The following is a 15,407-nucleotide window of genomic DNA, read 5'->3' on the forward strand; positions in this document are numbered from 1 at the left end:
TCTAGATAATGTGTTTCTGTCAACTCAGTGATCTGGAGACCCAAAACTATAATTTAGCTAACATGCTTAAGTCTGCTTCAGTAAACTGCTTTGTGCAAACCAGGTTCCTCATTCCAAACCCTGGGATGTAATCAATACCTTTGTGATCTTTGCCTATATAAATCTGGTGGTGGGGCTGGGGAGGGTACTGCGAGATTTGGGAGAGCGAAATGCCCCCTCCTAGTCCCGGATTTGCAATAAGTGTGACTCCTTAATTCGACTTCTTGAGGCGTCCTTGTGTGATTCGCGGGGTACAGTACAACACCACACCTCCTCTTCCTCCAAATCCAGGCAAGTCTTCTCAGCTCTTGGCCTTCACCCTGTTAGTTACCTATACAGACAAGGGTGGGCAAAAATAGGTTTCCAGTTGTGAGTACTCGAAACAGTTCATTCTTGTATTATTATTTATTAATTATCGTGCTTTTTATTTGTGTTACAACTGTAAACCTACTTTTGCCCACCCCTGTATAAATGACTAGCAAGTGCCCAAAATTTTTTGGACACCATATACTTCCGCTGTAGGACTTCACCCCCATTTCCAGTCTCTCAATAGACAAGTCCAATGTTCTTATCTAAGATGAAGCAACGCAATGTTGTACAAACCAAAAAGGTTGTCAAATTGGCCATTTCTTGATCTAACTATTGCAACTATCCTAGAATTGGCCTGTCTCCCCAAGAGGGAATCCATGAGACTAATTTCTATTGAATATATATTATGTGACAGGAACATGCTAGACTTGCCCAAACAAAACCACATTTTTGCCTTTGAGAAACTCAGAGGGTGGTGAGAGAGGCTGCCATTTCATTCATTAAGACAGTAGTTACTGAGCGGCTACCGTGTCCAGACCTTGTTCCAGGTACTGAGGGTATAACTGCGAACAAAACAGACAAAAGCCCCAAGCTTCAGGGAGTTTCCATTCTTGTAGAGGGAGATCGACAATAAGCAAGTAAATAATGAAGATATGGTATGACAGCTATCGATACGTGAAATGGAGAAATGTAAGCAAGACAGGAGGATAGTGCGGTGAGGACTGAATAAGCACCTGAAGGAGGTGAGGACGCTGGCCCAGGGACATCAGGGCTGCAGGCTCTGACTTCCATTCTGAGGGAGCTGGGAAGCCAGTAGAAAACATAATCGGAATCCAATGAGAAAGCTATGGCAACTGAGGGAAAGAGCTTTAATCTTTACTTGGAGTGAGTTGGGAAGCTTTTGGGGTAAAACTGTTCTGAAGGCGGTATGGAGAGAGCTCTGGGAGAGCACAGAGGAAGGCTACCTGATTCTGCTTCGGGCATCTGGAAGGCTTCACTGAGAGAAGACATTTGCTTGGCCTGAGGGGGTGCATTGGGAACATTCACCAGGTGAAAGGGGGGGGGGGGGGCGGGGGGACTGAGAGCAGGAAGAAAGTGCCAGTCAAAAGGAATAGACTATAGAAAGCCTTACTTGGAGCTCTGAGTAATTCAAGGTATAAGGGAAGCCAGTCTTCTCTAGTAGTTTAAAGTGTTTAAAAGTAAATTAACAAGTGAGTGTACATGCAGCATATTTCCTTTTTTTAATAGTTTTTTTAAGTTGAAATAATAACTTATTTAAAATTTTTTTCAATTTTTAAGTCTTTATTGTTTAAAGTATTATATATAGTATTACATATGTCTCCTTTTTCCCCCATTGACCTCTCCCCAGCCACCCCCATCCCCCAGCACATGCCCTCACCCACCTAGTGTCTGTGTCCAATGGTTATGCTTATGTGCATGCATACAAGTCCTTTGGTTGATCTCTTCCCTCCCACCACAACCCCTCCACCTTCCCTCTACAATTTGACAGTCTGTTCGATGCTTCTCTGTCTCTGGGCCTATTTTTGTTCATCAGTTTATGTTGTTCATTATATTCCACAAATGAGTGAGATCATAAAATCAGAAACACCAATCAGAAAGGACATATGCACCCCTATGTTCATAGCAGCACAATTTACAATAGCTAAGATTTAGAAACATCTGCCCATCAGCAGATGAGTGGATTCAAAAACTGTGGTACATCTACACGATGAAATACTACACTGCTATAAAAAAAGAAAGAACTCCTACCATTCGCAACAGCATGGATGGACATGGAGAGCATTATGCTAAGCAAAATAAGCCAGTCAGAGAAAGATAAATCACATGTAACATATTTTCTTCTCTTTCAATTTGATTTTCAACATATTCTTCTACTTGTCCTTAATAATTGGCATCTGATTTTTTTGAAATTGGACAAAAAGTTTAGTGAGAGATCATTGACATAGCTATAATATCAGTTATGATATCCTTTTATGGTAGTGAGCTGTATGTGGATAGTGAGCTTTGTGTTATGTCTGCATTTGTGAAACTCTTATAAATACAAAAGAATGTCTACTTATTGGTTGAGTTCATTGCCATTGAACTGGATGAAAATGAAACCAAGATGGAGCCCAGAGGGCCATGAGAGACGGCTTCTAAATTCACAGGAGGTGGCAGGATATCTGCAACAAAAATGTGAGCCATTCCAATGTCTGCAGTCAGTGGCACGGAAGAAAAGAGTGCGTCACATTTTGTGAAATACTGAAGACCATGCTTGTGTGTTTCAACAATCTACCTTGAATCTACATATATAACATTTTGAGAATTCCTGGCACAAGTTTTCAGATGTTACTCAATTTTTGTTTTGAAGTGTTTTCAATGTCGCTATGCTCATGTTTTATGCAGGTGATCTCTCATGCTCACTGCAAATGCTTCCAGGCCTCTACTACAAAGATTCCAAAGGGGCTTCTGGAACTAATGGTATGAAGAAACAAAAACATAGATGGGAGGAAAAGTTAGTTCATATTTGCACAACTAACCTACAATTTATGCTGAAGTTATTTAACAATTAATCATTAGCAGGTAATAAATTTATAGGTATAACAATTAGTTTACTTTCAGCTTCACAAGAAAGATGTAAATACTATTTATTATTGTTAAGAGATAACTTTTAAAAAGGGGTAAAATTAGGATGCATACAGATATCAAAATGAACATGTGTTAAAGACTTTATTTCACTTATAAGCAATGAGCCAGAAAGATGTCATAAGAGAGTCAAAGAAATCAAAACAGCACACATTTCTATGGAATAAAGGATGTTGAAATAAATGTGCAAATGGTGGCAAACGTAACCGCTGAGGGAGAGAGGGAGGTCAGTTGAAACTCCACCAGGTAGAACAGATTTTGCATGCTCTTAGACAAGAATTATTTGCCATTGCTTTCAATGACCTACAATTTACAGACCTGTGAAATAGCCTAGATAGAATCAGAACTAGATAATCCAGAGTATCATCTGGAGCAAGCATGTCAAACTCAAAAGCTAATATGGGCCAAATAAACAAGGTTGAAGTTTGTGTGGGCCGCAAAAAAACCAAAGCTTCAATTTTCATAGAAACGTAGGTTTATTTCAATAGAGACATGCTGAATACAAAGGGCTGAAATAAATGAGTCATCGTTAACATCAAATAATAGAACATTTTAATAAAAATTAATATTTTCTTGAACATTAACTTGCCAGACACTGAATAACTGCACAAATTAATAAGCGTAATGCAAATAAACCTATTTTTCTTGTTCTCGAAAGCAAAATATTTCCTGTTGCGCACACCAAACAAGTCAGTCCAAGACTAATGACGTGGAAATCGGCTGCTAAAATATTCGCTGCTAGTATTAGTGGAGAGAAATGGTGCGCCTGTGCGCAAGGCACGTAAGGGAAATGCATGCAACATGATTATAGTAATCAGTCATTAGCAAACATTGTAGATTGTTATTAATAATTATGTATAACAGGATATTGTAAAAATTAAGTTACAAAATTTTTATTAAAACTTTTCTTACATACTGTTATAGTGGCTGGGCTGCAGAAATATTCATTCTGGGCCACGTGTGGCCCGCAGGCTGCAACTTTGACATGCTTGATCTAGAGTCTACTCAATTCATACTTTTACAGTGAAGCACAAATTTTATCTTATATCACTAGAAACCTTATTTTAAAAATTTTAAAGTCATGTTTATCATGGGAATTTTAAAGCATACACAGAGAATAGTAATGAAAACTAATGTGCAGCTTGCCTCAGCTATCAATGGTATTTTGCCAGTCTTGTTTTATCTGCCTCTCCCACTTCTTTAATAAGCTGAAATATTTTAAAGAATACCTATAAATCATTTTCCTGGTAAATATTTTAATGTACATTTTTCTTTTTTAAACATTACCATAACACCATTTTTTACACCTAAAAATATTAGCAACAATTTCCCAATATCCTCCAATACCCAGTCTATATTAAAATTTCCCTGATTGTCTCAAAAATATTTAAGTTATTCAAAGTAAGATTTACATTAATCCACACATTGTATTTGGGTGGTAAGCCTAAATGTAAGCACCACCTTTTTTAAAAAAAAAACACAAACGCATTAATTTGTTGGAGGAATGAGTTCAATTTTCCTTAAGATTTATAACATTATAGATTTGCTGGTTACTTTTTTGTAGTATCATTAAGTCTTTCTTCTTTTCCTGCATTTTAATAAATGATTGTTAGATCTAGAGGTTTGATTAGCATTAGGTTCAATCTTTGGCAAGAATATTTTATAAGGAAACTCTTCTTTGTATCACATGAGGACATACATAATATCTGTGTTCTCCCAGCTTCATATGTTAATATCAATTGGTTTAGTTTAGATGCTGCTGACCTAATCTAGCCACGTAAAAGTTTCCCATTTCCCTCTATCCAATGGTTTTAGCATTTCCTTATGACAATCTTTGCGTAGACTCATGACTTTATTAGGGTTTGTAAAATGTTCATCTTCTAACTTATCATTTTCTCCTCATTTATTAGAAGAAGTTTTTCTGTGAATAGAATCTTTCCCTTATGAACTATTTTATTAACTTGAAATTCCATTTTTATAGAAAAGGTAATATAAATGCTTGATTGTTTTAATTAACTGGATGACAGTTATCTATGTATTTATTTATTATTTTTATCCTCACCAAGGACATTCAGAGAGAGAGAGAGAGAGAGAGAGAGAGAGAGAGAGAGACATCAATCAGTTGCCTTCTGTACATGCTTCAACCAGGTATTGAACCCACAACCCAGGTATGTGCCCTGACTGGGAATCGAACCAGCAACCTTTGGGTGCACAGAAGGACACTCAATCAACTGAGCCACTCCAGCTGGATGGCAGTATTTATTAAAGCTGAAAATATTCATGCCTATCACCAGCAGTGTCTCTCCTCCATATATGAACATATGTTCATATGTGTGACACATGTATAATACATTTATAACACATATGTTCAACCAAAAGGTACCATATGTTCAATAAAAGACATAAAAAAATAGGAGCTCTATTTGTTATATCCCAAATTGGAAACAATGAAACTGTCCATCAACAGTAGAACAGGGATAAATTAATTGTGGTATATTCATACAGTCAAATAATGTCTGCAATGAGAATGAACAAACTAAAAATGCACACGACAACATGCATGCATCTCACAAACATAAGGCAGAGTTAAAGAAGACAGGCACAAAGGAGTTTGTACTGTGCTGCCCCCTCGATAACAAACTTAAAACATGGCAGAACGACTGTGTGTTAGAAATCTGGAGAGTGGGTACCCGTGCGGGTGAGTAGTGATTAGGAGGGACAAAGGGACTCCCATTCTTACTCATTTCTACTAGATTGTCCTGTTTTCAGGGTGTTTTTAGTGGAGAGAACTAGGAAATGTTTTTTTAAGCAGAAAATATGACATGACTTCATATTGGTTTTTCCCAATCAAATTTAGGATTGCCTTGCTACTACTATTCTTTGTTGATGGTATACTTGTATCTCTGCCTTCTTACACTGAAAAAATCTTACCATCTATTGATATGAACATAATTATTTGTTTGTTTTAAACATAATTTTTATGTAAAAATTTTAAATTGGCAGCATCAATTATTTTACTAAAACTTAAAATCAGGTTATTGAATGATGTTAAAGGTTTCTTCGTGGTACTTTTTGACCGTAAGATCTGTCTGTGGGCAAATAAAACTTTCCTGCTCAGTGTTCCTATAAAATGTCCTCGGCCCACAGAAACATCTTCACATACCATGAGATTCGATATGAAGCCGTGTGTCTAGTTAATTGCCCTGGCCTGAAAGTCTGGAAAAACTCCTCTCACCTCTTGGAGAAAGTCAAATGACTACATCTCGGTTCCTAAGTCCCCATGGTGCCAGCAAGACTGGAACTTCTTCTTAGGAATTTACATTTCAGGGAGGAGAGGCCTGGGAACTAGGAGACATCTAAGTATGAAATATGTAACATTTTCATGAGGACACATAACTGCCCTTCCCAGAAGGACGAGGTTCTAAGTTGTCAGTGGGTCTCCAAACAGTAAAAGCTGAGAGGTGGGGAGACCAGTGGTTCTTTTTTTTTGTTTAAATATATTTTTATTGATTTTTTACAGAGAGGAAGAAAGAAGGATAGAGAGTTAGAAACATCAATGAGAGAGAAACATCGATCAGCTGCCTCCTGCACACTCCCTACTGGGGATGTCTGCAACCAAGGTACATGCCCTTGACTGGAATCGAACCTGGGACCCTTGAGTCCGCAAGCTGACGCTCTATCCACTGAGCCAAGCCAGTTAGGGTGAGACCAGTGGTTCTATTTGGCTCTTGGAGAGCTTTTATTTACATACCAAAGTATGGAGGTAGGTAAGAAGGACAGCTGCCTTTCCCCCCTTTATATACAGAGAAAAATTATTTTTCCCCAACACTCTCCAATGGGGGTGTTTGGCCACTCATGCAGGAACATTTCCCTTTAGCTCACGAGTTACCCTGCACTAGGGACTAGCGCAAAGGACACTAACCCACTTATTATCTACTGTGAAGTATTCAGTAAGAACTTTGTCTCTCACCCAAGACACCTTGTGTGAAACTATTGTCGTCAAAGGTCATTTACAGTCAAAGTCTTTGCCCATCTCAAGAGGTGCATCCACATTGTCTTTCCAGTGGTCTGATGGCCAGTTCTCCAGCACTGTTCTTTCCAAGTCCCCGTCACCACTGCCCATAAATCAGAGTAGATGCACATTGCATCCTCCCACACGAGGTGGACGACCAGATGTGCCATCTGACGTTTGGCCCTCTGGGAAGATTTCCTTCACCATTGTTTCTATAAAGTAGGCCAGAGTGGGTCAGCCCACTCAAATTAAGCCATGCTTTCCCTCCTCTGTTAACTGGTTATAGCCATGGTCGGCAAACTGCGGCTCGCGAGTCACATGCCCCTTGAGTGTGGCTCTTCCTAAGCCTTAGGAGTACCCTAATTAAGTTAATAACAATGTACCTACCTATATAGTTTAAGTTTAAAAAAAATTGGCTCTCAAAAGAAATTTCAATCATTGTACTGTTGATATTTGGCTCTGTTGACTAATGAGTTTGCCGACCCCTGGGTTATAGGGAGTCTCCATAAGGTGGCAAGGCAGTGGGGGCAGGTACTGTGGGGCATTGGGGCTATATGCTTATGAAATCTACCTGTGCTTCCTGACCTGCAAGGGCCCAGCTTCGAATACACTCTTTTCACCTAATGACAGAATGCTGCCACACACACCCAACTTTATAATTCAGTAGATCAGATAACCGCTGACGATGGGCAATTCAGGTTACATAGTTACTTGGTATTCTGTGGTCAGCCACTGAGTATCTACCTGGACCCAATAGCCAACCAGGAGCAGCTTTCTGAATAAAGAAGTGTCGTGAGCAGAACAAGGCATGGCCTTACAAAAAACCCTAGAGTTCTGAACGGTGATTCTCCAATTGGGGCATGGCTGTCTGCCATAGACATTTCCAGTCCCTATGGAGGCATAAGGCCCAAATGTCAGGGCAGTTGGCAATGTAGCCTGGATCTGCTGCTGAGGCTTTCCTTCCTTCAAGCCCCACACACCGGCAGCCTGACAGCTGGGTGGTAAATGCATTGGAGTAGCATGCTCAAATGGGGTAATATGTAGCCTCCAAAATGCAAAGGGGCCAATCGGACTGTGTGCCTCTTTCTCTGCAGTGGGAAAGAGCAGGTACAGCAACTTGCCTTGACGAGGGAAATGTCTCAAGGTGCCCCCAGGCTAGAATGGCAGCCACCATTCTAGTGGCAGGCAGCACATGAAGTAGTGTGGGCTTTATCTCCTCTCATCTGAAGTGCAGGGCTCTTACGAAAGCATTTGTTGGCTATGTTCTCTCACCAGGCCCAACGAACCCATAATAATGTAAATATTCAGCATGTTGAATATTTTCCATTTTCACCTCAGATGTACCCTCCACTCTTCTCTCTCATTCTGTGTGCCATGAGGCTGATTGATTTATTTCCTCAACATGTTCCTTGCCCTTTGGCTCCCAGTTGTGTTTGGCCAATGGGATGCAGTGGCTAGAGACCGGGAGAGTTTCAGATCAGAGTCTCCCCCTCCCGCACCACTCTCCCCGCCCCCCCCGCTCCCTCGGCACAGGGTTGCAGCAGATTGGCCACACTCCTCTTTTAAAGACGACAGTGCCTATCAGGCAGCCCCCTCTTACAGCTGCAGCTGTTCTCTCTGGATTCCTGTAACTGCCCACGCGTTGTCCGTTCAGGTCTGTGTTCGTTTTCTGGGGCAGCTGTAACAAAGTACCACAACCAAGTGGATTAAACAATAGAAATGTATTCTCACAGTTTTGGAAGTCCAAAATCAAAGTATAGGAAGGATTCGTTCCTTTTTTGGATACACCATGCGGGTCCCAGCCTCAGGTCTCTGCCAGCAATCCTTGACATTCCTTGGAGTGTATCACTCCAATCTCTGCTGCCATCATCACATGGAGTTTTCTCTACGTATCTGTGTTTGTGCTTCCATTTTTTCCCTTCCCATAAGGACCTGAGGCATATTGGTTTAAGCTCACCCTAATCCGGTATGACCTTGTCTTAATTTGAATACACCTACAGAACCCCTATTTCAAAATAAGGTCACATTTTGAGGTTCTGGGAAGGACACCATTCAACCCAGTAAAGGATCTAAGGATGGTAATAACCTTGTGTTTTCCATCCCTTTGCTGTAGTAAAGAGTCCTTTCATTAAACGATCCTGAATTACCTAATTTGAGTATTTAAACAGGGTCAGGACACTGTCTGGCCAACCACTGTGGCATATAAGGCGGTCATGGTGTCTGGGCTGCATCGTATCAGAAAGCAGGAGTTTGCACAGCCCTTAGGTCAGATTGTGATCTCTGCCCCATGAAGGCAAACTGCTTCAGACAATCGTTACTGAGAGACCTGGGAGAGCCTGATTTAGGTCAATACCACAAGGTTTATTTGCTCTCGCCAGAAACCACATCTAACATCTTAGCTATAATTGACATCACTGCCTGATCAAATCTACACTAATAAAAGACAAACATGCAAATTGACCATACCTTTGCTATGCCTTAAGCCACGCCCACCAGCCAATCAGAGCAACTATATGCAAATTAACACAACCAAGATGGCGGCCGGCAGCCACGGAACTGGAGAGAGCAGGAGGCTTGGTTGCCCCAATGATGGAGGTAGCCAAGCTGCCACAGCGGCTCTGACCTTCACTCAAAGCAACAAAGTTTCAATTATAGAAGATAAATAAACCCCAGAAACCTGCTTTCAGCTGGCCGTGGCCACAGAGCTGGAGCGAGCAGGAAGCCAAGCTTCCCTGCCATGGCCGGCTCTGAGCTCCACTCAAATCAACAAAGTTTCAATTATAGAAGGTAAATAAATCCCAGAATAAAAAAGAAAAAAAAAAGAAAAAAGGAGAGGCTGGGAGCTTCCGTCGCTGGCGGGCTTGGCCAGCCTGAAAACGGCCCTCAACCCCTCACCCAGACTGGCTAGGCAACCCAGTGGGGAACCCTTACCCTAAAAGGGGTGTGGCCAGCATGAAAACAGCCATCAGCCCCTCACCCAGGCTGGCCAAGCACCCCAGTGGGGACCCCCACCCTGAAGGGGTGTGACCAGCTGCAAACAGCCATCAGCCCCTCACCCAGGCTGACCAGGCACCCCAGCGGGACACCCATCCTGATCCAGGACACCCTTCAGAGCAAACCAGCTGGCCCCTACCCAAGCACCAGGCCTCTATCCTATATGTTAAAAGGGTAATATGAAAATTGACCCTAACAGCAGAACAACTGGGAATGACTGGTCACTATGACACACGCTGACCACTAGGGGGCAGATACTCAATGCAAGAGCTGCCCCCTGGTGGTCAGTGCGCTCCCACAGGGGGAGCGCTGCTCAGCCACAAGCCAGGCTGATGGCTGCCAGTACAGCGGTGGTGGTGGGAGCCTCTCCTGCCTCCTCAGCAACACTAAGGATGTCCGACTGCAGCTTAGGCCTGCTCACCACTGTCAAGTGGACAGCCCCTGAGGGCTCCCGGGCTGCCAGAGGGATGTCTGATTGTCAGCTTAGGCCCAATCCCCCGGGGAGCTGGCCTAAGCCAGGAGATGGTCATCCCCCAAGGGGTCCCAGACTATGAGAGGGCACAGGCTGGGCTGAGGGACACCCCCCCACCCCCCGGGGTGCACAAATTTTTGTGCACCAGGCCTCTAGTTTATAATAATTCAGTCAATGTCTATGACTCATCTGGCTTTCACTAACCAAAGAGGCAAGTGAAATCATCCCAATATCTGCCATTGCCTAGAAATGTGGCACTGCTTTTGGTTTCCTATCTGGAGATAGGAGGAGAATGGCGGGGGGGGGGGGGGGGGAGAGGGAAGGGTTGTCAGTTTTGAGGGCCTGTATTTGTTTTTTGGTTTTTTCTACTAAAACACCATTTCCTTAGTGGGTCAGGAAACCAATATGGCATTTCTGCCAGATAGCAAATATGTTTATTCCTACAATATATTTGGTGAGTGAGGAAATAACCATAGGGTCAGTCTTCTTTCCCATCAGATCCATTGTGAAATAAACCAAGATCAAGATCCTACCTGTCAGTTGATCTCCATAAGCCCCATTCTGACTGGAGACTATGATGGTATTTGGGGGTTCTGGGGATGAGCTTCATAGTATTCTCCTTTCCCTATTGCTCCAATAACAGTCATGTTATTAGCAATGGATGCAGGTCTTTCTGGGCTTGATTTGGGGGAAAGCTTCATATTATACATCAGTTGCAGAACATAAAATGTCCTCCAAAGGACCTAGCTTCCCCCTTAATTAAGGAACCCCAGTCTCTGAACTGGACCTTATTTAGATGTGTAAGCTGGGTTCTGACCCAGTTTTGAACCATGCATGCCATTCTCTAGGGTGCCTTACGAGTCACATGGACTACTAAAAGTGAAATTTCCTCCTCTGTTAGGAACATTGCTGTCAATCCTTCATTTGAAAATTACATGTGTTAAAGCCTACATAAAAGTTTATTCATTTAAACAAAGATTTACGTACCCCTATTATGTACCAGGGAATACTCTCTGCTATTTCTTTAATGTCATTTAATTTTCAACCCAATCCTGCAAGGCAGATTCTATAACTCCCATGTTCTAATTGAGTAAACTGAGACACAGAGACGTTAAGTAGCTTGCCTAAAATCACACAACCGATAATCAGTCCAGTTAAGATTGTTTGATTAAAAATTCATAGCCTTAATTACCATGATATATTGCCTCAAATGTGCAATTATTTTATGAATTATTTTAATGTAGAATTGACATACTTTGAATCAATGTAGCTATCATTCTGAGCAAAATAAAACCATTGAGTAAATATTAGTATTACTAATACCTATCATTTTTCTGGATAGTGTGCTAGGTATTTTATATACATTATCTCTGATTTCACAGTGCTGCAATGTGGATCACATTTCCCCTAATGAGGAAACTGGGTCTCTTGAGGTTATTACGATGAAATCTAATGCCATTCAGCCTTTGAGTGCTGGGTAAGATAAATAAATCCAGTTTTTGGCATTGAGTATTATGTCTGCCTATCTAAGCCGTTGTCATATTAGGAACATTTTGTTCAGACAACTCGCTCTGGGACATGGTACTTGATCCTGATTACATGTAAAATCCAACAACAAGAATGAATCTGAGCATGGCCAGTGTGGCTCATTGGTGGACCTCCAGGAAGGAGGTCATGATTTCATTCCCCATCAGGGCACATGCTGGGGTTTCAAGCCCGATCCCCAGTAGGGGGGCATGTAGAGGCAGCCAGCAGGTCAATGATTCTCATTATTGATGTTGCTATCTCTCTCTTCCTCTCCCTTCCTCTTTGAAATCAATTATATATATATGTATATATATATATATATTAAAGAAAACAAAAAATGAATCTGAGAATACCTCTACTTACACAAGTGCCCAGCTTTAGCTCATCTGGACTCACAGATTCAAATCACAGACTGGTTGTCATATTCAATGATAACAGATGATACAGTCTTTTTTGTGGTAAAGCCAAATGTCAGAAAACCAGAGTTGGAATCAGATTCTGATTCTCACCAGATATGTGATTCCAAGATAAAATGCCTCGCTGTGGAGGCTCAGCTTCCTCCTCTCTGAATGGGGCTCCTTCCTTTACCACCTGGGGGTGCTGAGAGGGTCAAATCAAATGAGTAAAAGTGTGTTGTAATAAATACAAACTTAGGATAACAAATAAACATTCTTCTGTTTGCTCAAAATCTTTGTTGTCAGCTAGATTCATAAAATACATTTGGCTTCAACATGCCAAATGGTCACCGGCATGCTTTGTTTTGTGACTCTAGCACTGAGCTCTAACTGACCCATCTACCAATTTAAATCACCTAATTCTGTGTCTGCTCATCTGCTACCCATGTCCCCAGGTGAATTTATTGCAGGACCACATGTAGTATATTCTGATCGTATCTTGGTCTGACTTTAAATAGTGATACCTAACTCTATCACAAGTCCCCTAACCTTGTTTAATTGCTTCTGAGATATGTTTTTCCACATTTTACATCTCTGAACTTGCGCTGTACTAAATGGCTTCTTATCATTGCTATCGGTCAGGCCACAGTGATGACATATTGGATGTTGCTTGCGCACATCAAAAAGGCAGATATGAGGCCTGGGAGAGAGCATGTTATTGAAAGGTATATTACAAAAGGCTTGCCCAGCTGGTGTGTCCCAATGGTGAGCATCGACCTATGAGCCAGGAGGTCATGGTTCAATTCCCAATCAGGGCATATGCCTGAGTTGTGGGCTCGATCCCCATTGTAAGGCAGGCAGGAGGCAGCCGATCAATGATTCTCTCTCATCACTGATGTTTCTATCTCTCTCTCTCCCTCTCCCTTCCTTTCTGAAATCAATTAAAAAAATTAAATAAAAAAGGCTTTATCTAAGTCTAAAAGAGCTCTTTCTATAAATATAAAATAAAATATTCAGTTGATAAGAAAGCAGTATATAGTAATATTTTTCTAAGTGATACATAAACTTATGGTGCCATTTACAAAAAGAAAAGAAAAAAGCAACTTAGGTTGGATAAAATAATGTATCAGCTTTGTCCATGCTTTTGATTCTGTTCACTTCTTTTTTTTTTTTTTTTATAAATACATATTGAGCACCAACAGAGTTCTAGGATTTTTAAAAATATATTTTATTGATTTTTTACAGAGAGGAGGGGAGAGGGATAGAGTTAGAAACATCGATGAGAAAGAAACATCGATCAGCTGCCTCCTGCACACTCCCTACTGGGGATGTGCCCACAACCAAGGTACATGCCCTTGACCGGAATCGAACCTGGGACCCTTCAGTCCGCGGGCCGACACTCTATCCACTGAGCCAAACAGGTTAGGGCTCTGTTCACTTCTTAAATTATGACACTAGCTCCTGCTTACCAGTATCTATTCCTGTTTTGACCTTTTATGAAGAGGTACAACATCAAGTCCTGAGAGTTTGAACCAACTAAATCTTTCATTTTAGTGGTTCTGTATTTTGCTGCTCAGTTTTAAGCATCAACTAATTTTTGCAAGCCCTGATGATTTCTAACCCAGACAGGAGTTTTCGTCCATCTTTTCTTCTTCACAAATTATAAACAAGACAGCATTTCCCAAACTTGACCAAACATGACAATAATTTACCTAAGAAAGGGGCTTTCTTAAGGACAGAGATTTCTGGTCCCATTCTGACACACTATCCAGAATCTCCAGGGAGGAAGTCTAGAAATCTGGATTTGTAACAGACACTATAGAACCACTAAATGAAGAAAGTCTGTTTTATTTCCCTCATGTTCAGATGTTGTAGTTCTAAAATAAATTGGCATGGTATCTGTCCTCCATCTTGATGAGCTGTCATTTTGACCAAGGAGATACCATGGAGCTGTCTGAACTATTCGGAAGAGATTTGCTCAATAGTCTTGTCTTTAAAAAATTAAATTTAGCTTTTCTAAGTTCCTCTTAGCTTAACTCTAGCAATGCACATCCTCAGTGGGTAGTTTTTACCTCTGTTCTGTTAAAATGTCCTCATATTAAGGAAGAAGTGATTATAACAATAGACTATGTTCATATCTGTTATCGTATCTGGTAGCCTGAACTTTGCTCATATAGACACATAGACTTGTTTTGTAAGGCTTTAGTTGGAGGATTTTTGGCTGTTGAGGTTATTCGAGACCTCATTTCTTCAAAGAGACCTACAAGAAAGTACTTGCAAACCACCGTGGGTTGAAGGAGCCATCAAATCGCTTAGGAACGCCAGCTCAAAACCTTGGCCCCCCTGGCTCCATTTCTTAGTAAAGTCACCAGTTTCAGGTGAAAATTATAATTATGATAAATAATATAGATTATAAAAGAGTGGCTAACACTGAGATCCTAACTTCAACCAATCTTCTCAAGAAATCATTCACCTCAAAACAATACCATTGGAGTGCAGAACAGATGATTGCCATGTAGCTTGGTGCCTATTGAAAGTTGAACTGAGAAACGAGATGTATAAATTACTAGTACATACACACTTGAAACCCACGGTGAATGGTAAACATGTTTAGGTTGGATTGTGGAGTCTAGAGATATAGATATAGATATAGATATAGGCTTTAACTAAATGTTTCAGAGGCTTTGGTTGTCATGTAGTTTAGAATCAAAGATTGAGAAGGTGTGTTAATCATGCCCTGGAGGCCTGCCTGGAGAGCAAGTTCCAGGAGAAATATTTAAAAGTACACTTTGCTTAGGTAATAGAAAAATATAGCTAGTGAAGCACAAAGCAGTGATAGGCTAAACAATGGTAATAGTCACAGAATGTCTATTTCTGCTTTTTACTTTAAAGATAACATCACTGGTGCACAATTATGAGACATTCTACAGAACCTTGGTTCTTCAACCCAGCACCCCTTATTCTCCATTTATTGATAAAGTCACCAATTTAAGGTACCAATTATAATTATGAG

Source organism: Myotis myotis, unplaced genomic scaffold (assembly GCF_014108235.1).
Source record: "Myotis myotis isolate mMyoMyo1 unplaced genomic scaffold, mMyoMyo1.p scaffold_m19_p_16, whole genome shotgun sequence".
Taxonomy (NCBI): domain Eukaryota; kingdom Metazoa; phylum Chordata; class Mammalia; order Chiroptera; family Vespertilionidae; genus Myotis; species Myotis myotis.